General features: G+C 46.3%; 1 protein-coding gene across 32 annotated transcripts in view; it reads right to left on the bottom strand.

Annotated features, from left to right (window-relative positions):
• Positions 1-17091, bottom strand: part of LOC106613507 (receptor-type tyrosine-protein phosphatase S) — a 282372-nt gene that overhangs the window by 166011 nt on the left and 99270 nt on the right. Inside the window, exon 2 of one of the 32 annotated variants that reach the window (XM_014215827.2) lies at positions 30-107. The exons of 30 other annotated variants lie outside the window; for them this stretch is intronic. The gene's annotated coding sequence lies outside the window, so the exon portion shown is untranslated. Of the gene's footprint in view, positions 1-29; positions 108-5848; positions 5875-17091 lie in introns of those variants that run through there. One more of the 32 variants, XM_014215829.2, reaches the window with a different exon arrangement.

The raw sequence follows: 17091 nt of genomic DNA on the forward strand, positions 1-17091 counted from the left end.
TAAGGAACGGGGTGCCATTTGGGACTCACCCACAGCCTAATTTGAGGTGTCAGCTGAAGGGTAGTTAGAGGGGGGTAGTCCTCGTGTCTCCTGCCTCCAGCGAGGCTCTATAAAAGAGCAGAGACAGATGGTCAGGTTAGGCTGGTGGCTGCCTGTCACCTTCTTCTCCTCTATTTCCTCCCACCATTCCAGGAAAACAACTGATCTGGGCCTCCCTCGTCCGCAGCTGCAGTCAAACCAAGGGGAACCTTCACTTGTAGCATTTAGCTGACTATATATCCCTGGATATCTTCTCTTTCTAAATTGTTGATGAAATCTAAAATGGCTGACACGGAGAGTCCGGAATATACAAGTAGGGCGATTTCTGGAAAGTTCGGATTCTGAACTAGCATTGGTAGAGCGAATGAAAGAGAGTAGCATGACCCGAGTGTAACTTGGCTTGTGGCGATGCCAGGGAGGGCGGGGGGAGGGAGGTTCAGGGGTTCAGGGGTTGGGCGGCCATGGCATTGCCTGGGTTAATGAATTCCTACATAACAAGGGAGGGAGAGATGTGGGGAAACACAGGCTATGTTGTCCAGTGTTCCTCCTCCTCTGTCGTAAAGGGCGGTGGTGCCGAGGCTGGCTGGAGAGGCAGACACAAGGTTATTGTTGGAGCCCAGGGCCACGTGGGTAAGGAGCCATGAAGACCGCCAGTGTTCCCCACAATGTCGCCCAGGGTCGAAAACCAAACACTGTCACAAATATGCGCACACACACACAGGCACATATGCACATGAACACATACACACACACAGTAGTGAAGTCATAAAACCATGCAGGCATGAACATGTCCACACACACATACACACCCACGTGCATACCTGCACATGCACACCAATTAGTGTAGACACACACACACACACACACACACACACACACACACACACACACACACACACACACACACACACACACACACACACACACACACACACACACACACCACCCCTAGTTGTAACTCTCAAAGTCACAGTTCATTCTCTTCTCCCCTGAGACCCCCCTCCACCTTCCCTAACCTCCCCTCAGCCTCAAACCTCCTTGGTTTCTCTGTTGCCAACTGAGAGGTTTCAGAGAGGGGTCAGAGTTGAGGGGTCAAGCAGCTGGTAAAGCTCTTAAATGGTTATTTTTTTATACTACACAGCATTCCTTCACAGCATGGGCCAACACATTCCATTCCTGCCTCGTTTAGGCCCAAAGGACAGGGCTTGGAAAGGAAATATCACAAGGATGTTTGGATTTTTTTTGGGGGGTAGGAAAATATCGGAAGACACTGGTGAGGTGCGGTATAACACTGCTTTTAGAAAAAGCATTTCGGAACCCCATGCCTTGCTCATAAATAAGCTCTCTGGCGTTGCCACTTTGCACTTTGCCAATACTGCGATAGCCAGCCTTTCTGCTGGGAAAGTGAGATTGTTGCTGCGCCATGGTGAGAGCTGTAATGCACCAGACAATAGTTAGAGAGGGACAGAAAAAGAGAGAGGGAGAGAAAGAGGAGTAGAGAAAAAGAGAAAGGGCAAAAACTGGTTGAATCAATGTTTTTTCCACGTCATTTCAACCCAAAAATGTCATGTGATGACGTTGAATCAATGTGGAAAACCGATTGGATTTTTTAAAAGTTATCAACATATGGGAATTTTCGGCTTTTTTTCACCCAACTTTTCACCTAAATCCAATGATATGGTGAAATGTGTTGTTGATTTCATGTTCATTTCACATTAATTGACAACTCAACCAAATGTAAATCAGTTGTAAATCAAATGTAAAACAAATATAAATCAACAGTGCCTAGTGGGGAGAGAGACAGAGCAATTGAGGAGACTTCTAAAATCCCTTTATCTTAACACTCATTCATTTTAACTGAAGACGGGTGTACGCTACATGATTTTGGCCCCAATTTAGCTGTCCAATACAAGTTTTTAGATCGGAGAAGCAATCTGAGGGCTACCGATTTCGTCTTTGAGCAAACCCAGACGTCCTGATGTTTGATTTTAGCGGCACAAGATCTGCAATGCTCATGTAGTGTGAGATGTGCAACAACAGGTTTTGGGAACGGAGGTCAGCAATAACCAATGAGAGCTCGCCAAAGAAGAAGCCAGTGAGATGACAACGTTGTTTTGCATCAACCCAGAATGTATAGACTCTCGAGCAGGAGCGATGACTACTACTAATATGCGTTTGAACTCGCCTTTAACCAAAGCCAAAGTGTCAAATCGTTACAGCTCTGAAGTTCACAAGCAATGTTATTCAATTCAAAATGTTGGCTAGATATTTCAACGTGAACGTCTGACAGAAAACATTTGAGGTTGCTTTGAGCCACAGCTCGTTGTAGTTACTTTAAATGGAATCACATCATTGTTTTCGCGAGACAGCGTGGTATCAAGAATCCTCACGACCAGGTGAAGAATCTTCTAGTGTGTCCCAGACGAGGTCTACATTCTTTAGTGTACGTACCACTACGCTGGCAAGACAAAAAAACCCACAGAAAATACAGTCTTTTAATGTGAGAGGATCAGCGATAGAATTTTGAAAGCCATGTAGGTGCACCCGGCTTAAAGCACATTACAAAGAATACACGCAGATAGAGAGATGGAAAATGAGGGACATAAAAGAAAGAGCTCCCTTCCTCATCACTAGGGCAACCTGTGCGCACACACTCACACACAGACACACACATACTCTATCCCTCTCACACACAACCATCGCCATAAAACTCCCCAGGCCCAAACGTGCCCTTGGGGGGCGTAGTAGTGAAACAAATGAGGTGCGTTCCTGCAGGTGTCCAGGTAAGAGAGACAGGGCAGTGCTGAAGGAGCGTTACTCTAATCCCTCTCTATCAGCCATGCTCAATTGACCCTGCCTCACTCATGTTACTGGAATGACCCAGAGAACTCACACAGAGAGAGAGACAGAGTGGGGAGAGGGAGCGAGTGTACTGTTCACCTGCCATCTCAGAAAAAAAGCGGAAAAGAGAGAGAAATAGAGAGAAAGAAAGTGCAGTAGATAAGAAAGGAAGAGGGGTGAGCAAAAGAGAGAACCAGCGAGATAAAGACAGAGATTGGAAGAGAGAAAAAGAGAGCGATATAGCCCACATTTGTCCTTTGTCCTCTACCACTCAGTGTAACCACATCCAGGTCAATCAGATGGATCGATGCCACACACAAACACACACACACAGTCTTGCTGGGAGGCACAAGCTAGACTTATTACAGACGGATCCATTTTTCATTACTGTTACCATTGTCCCAGCCGACCAAGGTCTGAATGCCAGTTGCTATCGGCTACAATTAATAATGGAGGGAAAAGTGCCTCATCACGACCATGATTTAGGAATGCATCTATATCTGCAATATCACAACAGGATTATTTTAAGTGAGCATAATGAAGAACTAGCTCAAGAGCTAATATTTCAAGGCGTTCACTTTATGGGTAGACTATAGTAATAAAGAAAGCAGAAAGCATCTCGTCTCATCTGGTAAAGTCTGTTCCACTAAAGTGAATTGTGCCAGCTCTGCCACAGCCTCAGTCTTGCCTCTGCCTAGTTAGTACCCAGCCAGTTCGAACCAAAACGAGTGGACTGCCTTCAATGAAAATCATTCGGGATATAAATCCCTTCAATTAAAAAGCACTCAGTGGGGTGTCTTGCCTGTTGCTTGTTGTTAGGTAGGACCACCTGGAGTACAGGAGGTAGAAGGATTGCCTCAAGGTATTCACCGGACTGAAAAACAAAATGGGGGCTCCAGTGTTGGAAAGGGGGTTTAACGAATTCAGCCGTTCTTTTGTTTCAGCGCGAGGGAGACAGCCGGTTGGCTTGCTTTCAAAGGGGCATAAATGGAGGGTAGGTTGCGCTCGAGGTGAATGCTTGTTTTCAGTGCTACCCATTGTCAGTTTTACTGAAGGAAAAAAACTGAAAACGCTTTCCAAACCTCCGGGGTCTGAAATACCAGGTCAGAATCCAAGTTCTAATCACACTTGGCCTGCACTGCACTACAGTCACGATTCTCTTCTAGTGTTTATGGGAGTGTGTTTGTGTGTGTGTGTGTGTGTGCATGTGTGTATGTGTGTGTGTGTGAGAGAGAGAGAGAGAGAGAGAGAGAGAGAGAGAGAGAGAGAGAGAGAGACATAGGAGGGGGAGAAGGGCATCATTAAACTATCTTGGAAGTAGGACAAAAAGAAAACTCAGTATTTGACTATGAATTGTGTTGATTGATAGCCTTGTCCTATGGCAGGGCTCCACAACTGGTGGCTCATGGGCAGTTTTATTTGCACCCCCAAGTTTAATGACTTTTTAAAATGTTCATTGTTGGATATAAAAGACTGTAAAACACCAGGAAATCAGCTCCAAGCGATTTTCATTTTGGAAATCTGTTCCCATGTATTCCCATGCATGACAGAGAGACACGTGATTGTATACAAACGTAAGGTTTGAAATTATTGTTTCAGTCAAATATTATAATTGTTTGGCCTTCGTGTGGTCAATTTGCAGTCTACAAATGATTAGTAATTATGTTCCGGACCCCGGACCATCCGCTCTAGACAAAAATCGACCCTCAGCTGAATCTAGTTGATGATCCCTGTCCTATGGTGTCAATTCTTTCCCGTCCTCTTTGTTTGAGGAAGTCAAATGTGCATGTGTGTGGTTAAATGAGTGTGGCCTGCCCCTCCAGTGTGCCTCAAGCTGTTCAGCTGTCGTCAAGCGAGCTCAGCAAGATGCAGGCAGCTCCATATGGCACGCAAAGCCCTTCCATCTCTAGAGACACACACAGTCTGTGTATGAGTATGTATGTGTTATTCTGTGTGTTTGTTACGATGTGTGCATTCACACTGGAGGTAGTCTGAAAAGACAGCCATGACCTGGGGCCCTGTATATCTGAGGCCTGGTTGGGCTAAAGGCGTCTGCAAACTAGATTCGGTTTGCTCCTAACAGAACTCTGCCAGGTGAACGGAACGTCTGTGCCTCGTAAACTCCCTTAAAAGACCTTCTCTTGAAAAACAAGGAAAAAGTGGCAATAGTACTGTTTGTTCCTCTTGAGACGATGTAGCCAGTATACACCTCTTCAAAATAGTCTGAATTAATCTAAGATTACTCAAGAAATCTGTAACTCATTTAGAATTTTTTTTTTTTATACCTTACTCATGCAATTTTACATCTAACTAAGATGTTTGGTGTTGTATTTCTCAAATGAAAAAAATGTGCATGAAAACGAGTCTTCTCTCATTAAATGACAACAAACACTTAATTGAAGAATCCCTACTGTTGACCCATCACCGACGAAGGCTACCAAACTTCGACTTGCCTCAACAACAAAAATAATTGTGTGCACAAACAGCCGAAAAAACCCTTGTCAAAGACAAAAACGAACAAAAACGTCACAAAATGACGTCATAATACATGCACAAACTGTTTCTGACGGGAAGCACGTGGACACATTAAAGATGCACTATGCATAAATCGCTCTGCCATTTTTTGGGTCCTTAAATTCGAATAGTTCGCCTAATTTCAGCTTATGTGACAAAACAAGCATAGTGTAGAGAATCAATGTACCATCTAAACCGCTGTGAAATGTACTTTCGATAACCAAAAATATTGTCTTTTCAGCTGTTTGAAGTTGGTGTAAAAAAACAAAAGTAAAAGATGCAAAAACGAAACTTAATAACGGGAAGCATAAAAATTGCACACAAAGAACAGATCTACCGCTTCTTAAACTTCCTTTCAATTAGAATGACAGACCTATAACTCGCATTTCTATGTGAATTTGGTCAGGTTGCCCAAAAAAGTTACATATTGCAGCTTTAAGGGGTATTTCCTTACCCCGTGTCAGCTTGTGTCTGCCTGTGTCCACTGCGGTGACAGAAGGGGAGATGAGAATGAAAGAGGCCGTTGCCAAAAGCAAAGGCACCCCTGCCAAAACGGGCTCTCTGGAATTTTACAGGCTTGCCTATTTCTAGAGCAGAGGGCCGAGCCACCGAGTACACAGCCTGCCAGCCAGAGAGAGCTATTTGGGTATATGTGTGAGAGATATGGCTGTGGATGATTATCATGTATTATTCTGAATGAAGACTAAGGCTACATCTGCAACGGCTATTCAGTATGTAGTGTACTCCTTTTGACAAAGATCCATAAGGCTCTGATTAAAAGTAGAGTACTATATAGGGAATAGGGTGCATTTCATACACACTCTGGGTATTGCTGTCCTGTTGTCTTTGAATCCTCCATATTGTTGAGGATGCAGACATATTCCTTGTCCAGTACACTCCTACCTAATTTCGACTCTCCTCACAATCTTATATTGTTTTCACTATATTGCTGTCTGTTAAAGGGATAGTTGGGGATTTTATCAATGAGGCCTTCTCCAGAGTAAGATGAACTTGTGGATACCATATTTATGTCTCGGCATCCAGTATGAAGGAAGTTGGAGCTAGTTTAGTGAGCAAATGCTAACTAGCGTTAGCACAATGACTAGCAGTCTACAGGAACAGTTAGCGTGCTAGCTGTTCCCATAGACTTCCAGTCATTGTGCTGAAACTAGTCAGTAATTGTCACGACTTCTACCAAAGTCGATGCCCCTCCTTGTTCGAGTGGTGCTCGGCGGTCGACGTCACCGGTCTTCTAGCTATCACTGATCCATTTTTCATTATCCATTGGTTTTGTCTTGTTTCTTTTCACACCTGGTTCCAATCCCATTCATTACCTGTTGTGTATGTAACCCTCTGTTTCCCCTCATGTCCTTGTCCGAGATTGTTTTGTGTTATTGTGTTCGTTATTTCATGTGTGCGACTGGTATGTGTACCCATTTAGATTTTTATGTATTTCTATTGTTGGAGTTTGTTTTAAGTTATTAAACTACTCCGCGTATATGAAGTTTGTTTCTCCTGCGCCTGACTTCCCTGCCACCTACACACACGACAGTGACAGAATCTCGGACCATAAATATGAAGTCAGCAGGAGAGGATACCCCAGACATAAAGGTGGAGGAGCGCGTCCAGGAGAATGAGGAGAAGCTTCACCATCTATGCGCCGCCCTGGACCGCGTTGTCCAGGATATGGACTGCTGGGAGAGACAGGGAGTTTTTCCAGCACCTCCACCAGCCCAACTGGGGTCTACCCTGGGCACCCCCTCCCAACCTGATCCTGGTGGCATCCATCTATCCATGCCTCAGGGGTAGGACGGAAGTGCTGCCACCTGCCAGGGTTTCCTACTCAGACTAGACCTTTTCCTGGCCACGGTCCACCCAGTTCCATCTGACCGTGAGAAGAGCTCCGCCCTCGTCTCGTGCCTCACCGGGAGAGCCCTGGAGTGGGCCAGCGCTATGTGTGAAGGAGGAGATTCGGCGTTGGACCACTATGAGGAGTTCACCCGCCGTTTTCGGGCAGTCTTTGACCATCCACCCAAGGGCAGAGCGGTGGGTGAGCGCCTCTACCATCTGAGGCAGGAGACGAGGAGCGTCCAGGATTTTGCTCTGGAATTCAGGACCCTGGCAGCTGGTGCGGGATGGAATCACAGGGCCCTGATCGACCATTACCACTGCAGTCTGCGTGAGGACGTCCGTCGGGAGCTGGCCTGCAGAGACACCACCCTCACTCTCGACCAGCTGGTGGATCTGTCCATCCGGCTGGAAAACCTGCTGGCTGCTCGCGGACGTCCAGATCGGGGTCTGGTGGTTCCATCCCCCCGCACTCCCTCTACTAGACCCAGGAAACTGGGAGAGGGGGTGCACAGGGAGACCGGAGGAGGTTCCCGCTCGCCACCATCTGTGGCCGCAGAGGTCACACTGCTGGTCGGTGTCGGGTAGGTTCCTCTGGGAGTCGAGGTAACAGGCAGGGTGCTCTGGCACCACCCCAGGTGAGGAGGCATCATTCTTATCCAGAGCCCTCTGTTGCACTTATGTTTGTCTGCTACTTTTATTGATTTTTCCCCGCATAAGGTGCTAGTAGATTCAGGCGCGGCTGGGAATTTTATTGATCAAGCTTTTGCTCATAGTTTAGGGATCCCCATTGTACCAGTGGATGTGCCTTTCCCCGTTCACACCTTAGATAGTCGACCATTAGGGTCAGGATTAATCAGGGAAGCCACAGCTCCTTTGAGTATGGTGACGCAGGGGGGCCACAAGGAAAACATTTGTATTTTCCTTATGGACACTCCTGCGTATCCCATGGTGCTGGGTCTGCCCTGGTTAATGTGTCATAACCCCACTTTTTCTTGGCCACAGAGTGCTCAGGTAGGTGTGTAGGGGTTTCCGTTGGTGCTACTACGGTGGAAAGTACAGACCAGGTCTCTACCGTGCGCATTCCCCCCCGACTATGCCGATTTGGCTCTTGCATTCTGTAAAAAAAGGCGACTCAATTACCACACCATCGACAGGGGGATTGTGCGATAAATCTCATGGTAGACGCTGCACTTCCCAGGAGTCACGTGTATCCCCTGTCGCAAGCGGAGACAGTGGCTATGGAGACATATGTCTCCGAATCCCTGCGTCAGGGGTACATTCGGCCCTCCATCTCACCCGTCTCCTTGAGTTTCTTTTTTGTGAAGAAGAAGGATGGGGGTCTGCGACCGTGCATTGATTATCGAGATCTCAATAAAATCACAGTGGGGTACAGTTACCCGCTACCTCTGATCGCCCCGGTGATTGAATTAATGCACGGTGCGCGCTTCTTCACTAAACTGGATCTCTGGAGTGCGTACAACCTGTTGCGTATCCGAGATGGAGACGAGTGGAAGACAGTATTTAGTACCACCTCAGGGCATTATGAGTACCTTGTCATGCCGTACGGGTTAAAGAATGCTCCATCAGTCTTCCAATCTTTTGTAGACAAGATTTTCTGGGACCTGCACGGGCAGGGTGTAGTGGTGTATATCGATGACATTCTGATTTACTCCGCTACACGCGCCGAGCATGTGTCCCTGGTGCGCAAAGTGCTTGGTCACCTATTGGAGCATGACCTGTATGTCAAGGCTGTGAAATGCCTGTACTTTCAACAGTCCGTCTCCTTCTTAGGATATCGTCTATCTACGTCAGGAGTGGAGATGGAGAGTGACCGCATTGCAGCTGTGCGTAATTGGCCGACTCCCACCACGGTGAAGGAGGTGCAGCGATTTTTAGGGTTTGCCAATTACTACCGGAGGGTTATCTGGGGTTTTGGTCAGGTAGCTACTCTCATTACCTCACTGCTGAAGGGGGGTCCGGTGCGCTTACGGTGGTCGGCTGGGGCGGACAGGGCTTTTAGGAATCTGTAGGCTCTGTTTACCTCGGTTCCTGTGTTGGCTCATCCGGATCCGTCTTTGCAATTCATAGTGGAGGTGGACGCATCTGAGGCTGGGATAGGAGCTGTGCTCTCTCAGCGTTCAGGTACGCCACCTAAGCTCCGCCCCTGTGCCTTCTTCTCCAAGAAGCTCAGCCCGGCGGAGCGAAAGTATGATGTGGGGGACCGGGAGCTGTTGGCTATCGTCAAGGCTTTGAAGGCGTGGAGACACTGGCTTGAGGGGGCTAAACACCCTTTTCTCATCTGGACTGACCACCTCAATCTGGAGTACATCAGGGAGGCGAGGAGACTGAATCCTCGCCAGGCAAGGTGGGCCATGTTTTTCACCCGTTTTGTGTTTACCCTCTCTTACAGACCAGGTTCCCAGAACGTTAAGACAGACGCATTGTCCCGGCTGTATGACACAGAGGAGCGGTCCATGGATCCCACTCCCATCATCCCAGCCTCGTTTGGTGGCACCGGTAGTATGGGAGCTGGTGGCAGACATCTGTACGTTCCGTCCGCTGTCCGCGACCGATTGATCTACTGGGCTCACACGTTACCCTCCTCTGGTCATCCTGGGATTGGTCGGACGAAGTGCTGTCTTAGTGGGAGGTACTGGTGGCCCACCTTAGCTAAGGACGTGAGGGTTTATGTTTCCTCCTGCTCAGTGTGCGCCCAGTGCAAGGCTCCTAGACACCTACCCAGAGGTAAGTTACAACCCTTACCCGTTCCACAACGGCCGTGGTCGCACTTGTCGGTGGATTTTATAACCGATCTTCCACCTTCACAAGGTAACACCACGATCCTGGTCGTTGTGGATCGCTTTTCTAAGTCCTGTCGTCTCCTCCCTGTGCCCGGTCTCCCTACGGCCCTACAAACTACGGAGAGTCTGTTTACCCACGTCTTTCGGCACTATGGGGTGCCTGAGGATATAGTGTCTGATCGTGGCCCCCAGTTCATGTCAAGGGTCTGGAAGGCGTTCATGGAACGTCTGGGGGTCTCGGTCAGCCTTACCTCAGGTTTTCACCCCGAAAGTAACGGGCAGGTGGAGAGAGTGAACCAGGATGTGGGTAGGTTTCTGAGGTCTTATTGCCAGGACCGGCCGGGGGAGTGGCCGGCGTTTGTGCCCTGGGCAGAGATGGCTCAGAACTCGCTCCGCCACTCCTCCACTAACCTCTCTCCCTTTCAGTGCGTGTTGGGGTATCAACCAGCTCTGGCCCCTTGGGATCAGAGTCAGACCGAGGCTCCTGCGGTGGACCACTGGTTCCGGCGCGTGGAGGAGACCTGGGACGCCGCTCACTTCCACCTTCAGCGCGCCGTACGACGTCAGAAAGTTGGCGCAGACCGTCACCGCAGTGAGGTCCCAGTGCGGGCCTGGCTCTCGACCCGAAAATTGACCCTCCGCCTACACTGCCGGATGCTGAGTCCGCGGTTTGTGGGGCCGTTTAAAGTCCTGAGGAGATTGAACGAGGTATGTTATAGGTTAAAGCTTCCCCCCAATTACCGCATTAACCCCTCGTTCCATGTCTCTCTCCTCAGGCCGGTGGTGGCTGGCCCGCTCCAGGAGGCCGAGGTGAGGGAGGTTCCTCCGCCCCCTCTGGACATTGACGGGGCCCCGTTAGATCCATCCTGGATTCGAGACGTCGGGCGAGGGGCTTTCAGTACCTCGTGGACTGGGAGGGGTATGGTCCGGAGGAGATATGCTGGGTTCCGGTGGAGGATGTTTTAGATCCTTCCCTGCTGCGAGAGTTCCATCGTCTCCATCCGGATCGCCCTGCACCTCGTCCTCCAGGGTGTCCCCGAGGCCGGTGTCGACGCACTGCTGGAGCCGCGCATCGGGGGGGGTACTGTCATGACTTCTACCGAAGTCGATGCCCCTCCTTGTTCGAGTGGTGCTCAGCGGTCGACGTCACCGGTCTTCTAGCTATCACTGATCCATTTTTCATTATCCATTGGTTTTGTCTTGTTTCTTTTCACACCTGGTTCCAATCCCATTCATTACCTGTTGTGTATTTAACCCTCTGTTTCCCCTCATGTCCTTGTCCGAGATTGTTTTGTGTTATTGTGTTCGTTATTTCATGTGTGCGACGGGTATGTGTACCCATTTTGATTTTTATGTATTTCTATTGTTGGAGTTGGCTTTAAGTTATTAAACTACTCCGCGTATATGAAGTTTTTTTCTCCTGCGCCTGACTTCCCTGACACCTACACACACGACAGTGACAGTAATTGCGCAAATGATAGAAAGCAACTCCCTTTAAACTGAAAGCACAGGCAAAAATGGTATCCACAAGTTCATCTGAAGATAAAGAGCCTCAATGCCAAAATCCCCAACTATCCCTTTAAGTATTTTTTTATGAGAACAGGCCTTCAACCGGCCTACTTGGTTATAGGCCTATACGGCAGAGAAAATACATCATGTCAAGCTTGAAATGTCATAAAAGGTGAAGGATGACAAATAAACAAGACATAAACAAGCAGGTTACATAGAAAACTGGGTTGGCCTTCACCTAGTGACATAGAGGTTAGCTTCCTGAAGCTAATCTTGTATTTTTCTTCCCTCAGGCTGTGTCTACCACCTCCCAGAAACCCTCTCTACTCCCATGGGGCTGGGAGCTGTGTGTGTGTGTGTGTGTGTGTGTGTGTGTGTGTGTGTGTGTGTGTGTGTGTGTGTGTGTAAGAGAGAGAGAGAGAGCGACAGAGCAAGAGAGAGGGACAGAAAGAGAGAGGCAGCAACAAGAAAATTGAGCCCTCCATGCTAACAGCTAGCTTAAATCCATTACTACAGTAGGGGGCTAAAGTGGCTTGCTAGCTATTTTGGTTAATGTAGCTCTTATGTCTAGTGGCATTATTTGACCATGACTTTATAAAAGCAGCACAAATTACAACATTTTCAAGCACTGTGTAATTAAAACTGTATGCAAGGGTAATGTGTGAGCATGAGTAGAGCAGAAGTGTGTGGGTACGATAACAACGTCCTGGGAGGCTAACCAAAGCGACTGGGTATTTCAGTATGGGTCGTTGCCATCTCTCATGGACGAATGGAAAACACTAACAACAACACCCACCTGACATATAGAAGGATAACAAGTGTATGTGTGTGTTTGCCTGTGCATCGAGGATAAAGAGAGTGGGAAAACCAAAGAGTGATATAGTGAAATAAGTGCTAGGAGCTAACAAAGCTACCACAAACCTTTATTCATTCTTTGCTGCAGAAGAATTCCTGTATGTGTGTGTATTAGGGCTGTCCCCTACAAAGACAAATCTTGGTCTACCAAGAGTTGTCTGTTCTTTCGACTAATCGCTTGGTTGAAATTTTAAAACGTGTTATTTTTCAGCATCCTGTGTTTAAATCAAATCAACTAAATGCACTGATTTTGTCTGATGCTTTACACAAACTGTTTGATGAAATAATTAAGATACACAAACGACTAGAGGGAGTCCAACCGCTATTGATTTCATTGTGGCTCAGACTTTCTGCGATGTGTTCAAAAAAAAGAAAGTGAGTGACTGTGCCTAGCATCCATTGTCTCTCTCCTCTCTTCTGCAGCTACCACCACAGAACATCAACAGTGTTTATCGCGCTGTCCGTGTTGCTGAAGCTACAACATAATTACAGCCATTTCTGACTGAAAAGTTCTGTTACCAAACTTCCAAATTTGCTAAGGAAAAACATACCCTATTCCCTCAACCCTACCTCTCTTTATGTGACACATGTATGTATCGCATGCACATGACCAATAGGGTCTGACCTATAGAATATCATAATCGCATCAATAAATTGGTTATAACACACTCTGAACACAGTTACACGTGACAGCGAAATGAATGCAGAGGACGTGACAAATTCACAGGGGAATGTTTACTGCTTGCGCATGAGATAAAGGGGAAGTGAGCTGTGTGGAATAAATTTGACTGGTTGTGGAAAATACATGAGATCAAGAAAAATAAGGTAAGGAGAAAGCTCTGCGTGCATATTATGTGTGCCATACAGGTGCAGTTTGATTACAATATAATTTTTCAGACCAATGATAAGTGGGGCGGCAGGTAGCCTAGTGGTTAGAGCGTTGGACTGATAACCGAAAGGTTGCAAAATCGAATCCCCGAGCTGACAAGGTACAAAATCTGTTGTTCTCCCACTGTTCCTAGGCCGTCATTGAAAATAAGAATTAGTTCTTAACTGACTTGCCTAGTTAAATAAAGGTAAAATATAAATAAAGTACCAGAGATCTGTTGTAATGTTATTGGGGGGAAAAAACGATTTAAAGCATTCATTCGTCAATAAAAAAGCTGAATGATATCGAGGCAGCCCCAGGCTGAAACACATTATCGCGTTTGGATAGTGGCTGGTCAGAGTACTCTGAGACTCAGGCGCGTGCACGAGGGCACGAGATGTTTTTATTTTCACTCTCTTTGTACGTATACACGCTTTCCCGGTCGGAATATTATCGTTTTTTTACGAGAAAAATGGCATAAAAATTGATTTTAAACAGCGGTTGACATGCTTCGAAGTACGGTAATGGAATATTTAGGAATTCTTTTGTCACGAAATGCGCCAGGCTCGTCACCCTTATTTACCCTTTCGGATAGTGTCTTGAACGCACAAACAAAACGCCGCTATTTGGATATAACAATGGATTATTTGGGACCAAACCAACATTTGTTATTGAAGTAGAAGTCCTGGGAGTGCATTCTGACGAAGAACAGCAAAGGTAATAACATTTTTCTTATAGTAAATCTGACTTTGGTGAGTGCTAAACTTGCTGGGTGTCTAAATAGCTAGCCCTGTGATGCCGGGCTATCTACTGAGAATATTGCAAAATGTGCTTTCACCGAAAAGCTATTTTAAAATCGGACATATCGAGTGCATAGAGGAGTTCTGTATCTATAATTTTTTAAATAATTGTTATGTTTTTTGTGAACGTTTATCGTGAGTAATTTAGTAAATTCACCGGCAGTGTTCGGTCGGAATGCTAGTCACATGCTATTCACATGCTAATGTAAAAAGCTGGTTTTTGATATAAATATGAACTTGATTGAACAAAACATGCATGTATTGTATAACATAATGCCCTAGGGTTGTCATCTGAAGATCATCAAAGGTTAGTGCTGCATTTAGCTGTGTTTTGGGTTTATGTGACATTATATGCTAGCTTGAAAAATGGGTGTCTGATTATTTCTGCCTGGGTACTCTGCTGACATAATCTAATGTTTTGCTTTCGTTGTAAAGCCTTTTTGAAATCGGACAGTGTGGTTAGATTAACGAGAGTCTTGTCTTTAAAATGGTGTAAAATAGTCATATGTTTGAAAAATTGAAGTTTTTGCATTTTTGAGGTATTTGAATATCGCGCCACGGGATTACACTGGCTGTTGAGTGCGTCCCACCTAGCCCATAGAGGTTAAGACTAAACAGGATGCTTTCTTAGGTCTACAGCTCGATGGTGGTTATACAAGACTACTATACTAAGGCTACTAATGATAACGACATTACTTATTATAATGATAACGACATTACTTATTATAATGATAACGACATTACTTATTATAATGATAACGACATGACTTATTATTATAATTATGATCATTATTATAATAGTAATAATAACAAAAAGAAGGAAATCAAGGAAAAGGGAGGGTTATTATTATTATAAATATATTTTTCTGACAATTTGGAACGGTGTAAACAACATATATGCATTATAAATAATGCCAGAGAGGCTGGTCTAACAAAGAAAAGTATAAAGCCTTTATTATAGCATAGCAAATATTAAAAACAGCTGTATTTTTAAAACTGCTGCGTGAGACTTGGTGCTCACGGAATCAGTTGGCTATTAAACAAACACTCAAACAGGCAACAGAAGCGGGATCTGTTTTAATTATGTAGATATATATGGATGATTTATAAAGCCAGGCACATTTAAGTTAGGCTGTTGATTATAGATCTAAGTTGGGGTTTCCTCTGTCCTCACTTTTCTTAGACGATAAGGCACGGGCTGTTTTCTCCTCACTCTGCTGCTGCCTCCGCCGCATTGTTCTCAACACCAATATGCTGTTGCTATTAGGCACATAGCAACATGGTCTAGGAAAAGGCGCCAATTCAACAGCACACTGATGTGTTTCAGAGACGTGGTACAGCGACCACTATCCAATGCTGGAGAAAGCGCATTTGATATAAAATATTATTGGTTTTATTTGTGTTGCACCATTGTTCATACATAATATAACCATATACAATGTACAATTTCATATACGATTTTAGTAGCACGTCTTAGACTGACGGACTGTGCCATCCCTACGGCCTCCACAATGTCCACTCAGGCCTCCGCCATGTCCACTCAGTCCACTCAGACAGGCGCAAATCAGACAGATGTCTTGTACACTATGATTTGTATTTTTTTATAAAAAAAAAAGAAGTTTTGCTACTGCTCAACTAAAGACATCGCGGTCGAGCAACAGCCTATCGACCAAACAATCGACCAGTCAACTAAATGGGGTCAGCCCAAGTAAGTACAGAGTGAGTGTAGAAGTGTGTGTTCACCAAGGCGGGAGTAGGTCAATGAGGGAGTTGTGTGTGTGTGTGTGTGTGTGTGTTTGTGTGTGTCAGACGGGGGTAGGTAGGGAGGCTGGAGTGCAGCTGGCTGCCGTCTCTCTCCCGTGGAAATGTGAACCAGCTGTGCCATTCTGGGGCTCGATCTGCTCCAGGAGATAACACAGAGCCTTTTGTACCCCTGCTCCGTCCCCTCTGACATTCTCCCCCTCTGCCCCATTCCTCATCCCCTGCGTTCTCTCTCCCTCTCTCTCTCCTCATCTCCTCCACTCTCCCTCCCTCTTTACCTCATTCCATGCTTTCTCTCTCCCTCTCCCCCTCTCTCATACCCTGCTTTCTTTCTTTCTTTCTTTCTCTCTCTCTCTGTTAATTTCTCTCTCATGCCCTGCTTTCTATCTCTCGCTTTCTCTCTTCCCTTATCTCCTCCACTCTACCTCCATCTCTCACTCTCCAGTCACTCGTGCGTCATTCATCATTCCCCTCCTCCCTCCCTCCCTCTCTCCCTCCCCTGTCAATCGGGCGCAGTAGACAAGGGCCGCTCAGTGAGAGGGCTAACTCTCACACCCTCACACACAAACACTATCGGGAAGGCGAGCACACATACAGGCGCACGCCCAAACAAACGTGAAATGGGGACACGCACACGAAAAATAAACAGGGCCGTCAACAGAACATTGCGGCACTCGACCGTTGCGCCGAGGGGGATCGTGTTTCGGGTAATCGCAGGTCGGCAAATGAGAAAATGACAGTGTAGTCATTGTTTTGCTTGGTCGTATTGGGAGTATGTAAAGATCAAATACAGCATGGCATTTACGCGTATTATTAATTAATTCGTCCCAATTGAATTATTCATAGAGAGAGAGAGAGAGAGAGAGAGAGAGAGAGAGAGAGAGAGAGAGATAACAAGTAACAGTCCCTACTGAGGCACATGACACCAGAGGACAGCTTTGTCTCTTAGGAAGTCACATCTTATCTCTGAGGTGTATAATTGCTACACTACACCGGTGTCGCCACACACACACGCACGCACGCACACACACGCGCATACATATGGGCGAGTGCACACACACACACATGCATGCATGCAGTGAGCGAAAACATACCATCCTCACTCTTTTCATCAGCCCTGTCCGTTGTCCCAAAACTCAATATGGCTTCCATCTTGCCTTCCATCTTGCCTCCCCTCCGCATTCCTTAGCCAGAATAAATGACCCTGCTTAGGAAAGCATTTTAATGCATGTGTGTGTGGCAGTGGGCCTAA

The sequence above is a fragment of the Salmo salar genome, chromosome ssa10 (assembly GCF_905237065.1).
Source record: "Salmo salar chromosome ssa10, Ssal_v3.1, whole genome shotgun sequence".
NCBI classification, from domain to species: Eukaryota; Metazoa; Chordata; class Actinopteri; order Salmoniformes; family Salmonidae; genus Salmo; species Salmo salar.